This window comes from Pinus tabuliformis, chromosome J, assembly GCF_031772625.1.
Source record: "Pinus tabuliformis cultivar Carrire ecotype Pingquan chromosome J, CPIR1, whole genome shotgun sequence".
In the NCBI taxonomy this organism is placed as follows: Eukaryota; Viridiplantae; Streptophyta; class Pinopsida; order Pinales; family Pinaceae; genus Pinus; species Pinus tabuliformis.
In genome coordinates, this window is record NC_142295.1 from 1,184,521,611 (window position 1) to 1,184,522,978 (window position 1,368).

General features: G+C 40.6%; 1 pseudogene; it reads left to right on the plus strand.

The window, feature by feature from the left end:
- Positions 1-248: 248 nt before the first annotated feature.
- On the plus strand, positions 249-836 carry LOC149231313 (gamma-glutamylcyclotransferase 2-3 pseudogene; annotated as a pseudogene).
- Positions 837-1,368: the final 532 nt, after the last annotated feature.

A 1,368-nucleotide genomic window follows, 5' to 3' on the forward strand; every position in this document is an offset into this window, starting at 1 on the left:
CAAGGCCGCCATTATTAGTGGCATAAGAGCTGGCGTCGTTAAAAGGGGTAATCGTGTTGGTTACATGCTCCAGCTGTTGGCTTAAAGAAGGAGAATTCTCATTATAATTTCTGGCGCTCACTTAAAAGCTACAGTTCAAGAAAATCTTGCATAAACAGAGGCTTATAATAATCACGAGATTTTGCACTAGTGAATGACATCCCCTGGAGGTTGTAGAATTGAGGGAGGTCGACGGCAAGGCGGAGGTGATGGGTCTGTGGGTGTTTGATTACGGTTTCATAATATGGAAGGCGGGTTTCCAATATGACCAACGACGAGTTGTTTTCATCAAAGGCTACCGTCGTCTTTTCCATCAAGGGAGCACAGACCATAGAGGAACCCTTGCCAATCCAGGCAGGACTGTTACACTCGAGCCTCACGATGACCACACCAGTTGAGGCGTTGCTTACAGGGTTTCTGGACAGCAAGCTGAAGATATTGTTTTATCTTATTTAGAAGTGAGAGAGAAGGAATATGACCAAAAGGCCTACGTTGATTTCTATTTTGAAGGGGATTCAACAGAGCCAGCTATATCTGGAGTCCTTGTGTACATTGCATCAACAGACAAGAATTCGAATAAGAATTACCTGGACCCTGCACCATTGGAAATGATGGCTCAGCAAATGGTTGAAGCTGTGAGTCTTTCCAGGCCTAACATTGAATATCTCTTTCAACTAGAGACAGCTCTACTTGAGATAGGTTGCAATAACAGTCACGTGACAGACCTCGCAAATGCAGTTAGGAAAGTATTAACATGCAAAGATGGAAATGCTACTTCAAATGGAGATGCAAAGTAACTGAACTTCAGTGTGAACTTCAGCAATTTGTTGTCTTATTCACGTGATTGTTTTAAAGGATATTTTGCCGAGCCTTTTGAGTTCTATAACATGCGCTGCCTCAATCTAAAATATCTCTGATGTTATTGTGGATCCATTGAGAGATAAAATTGTTAGTGCTCACATTGCAGCTTTGATTTCTAGGTTCTATGCATAAAAAACAGAGTCCCTGTAGGAATTATATCTTCATCGAATCCTTCATCCAAAAGAAAATCAGTGACAGTAGAGAATTAGGAGCACAAGGCTAAATTTTATACTATCAATGCTTTTGACTCTAAATGGGAGAAATTTCTAGATCCAGGGGAGTTCATTGTGATGGTTTCATTGGTTAAGAAAATTCAGAAACTCTACAACAAAAAGATGCAGCTGATTCTGACAGACAAGCCGAAATTGATATATGTAGACCCAGTCAAATTGGTACAGTAGGGTGAGATAGTTTGGTTTGATAATCCTAAGGAGCTTAATGTCCAAGTGTTGAATTCTTCCAACTTTA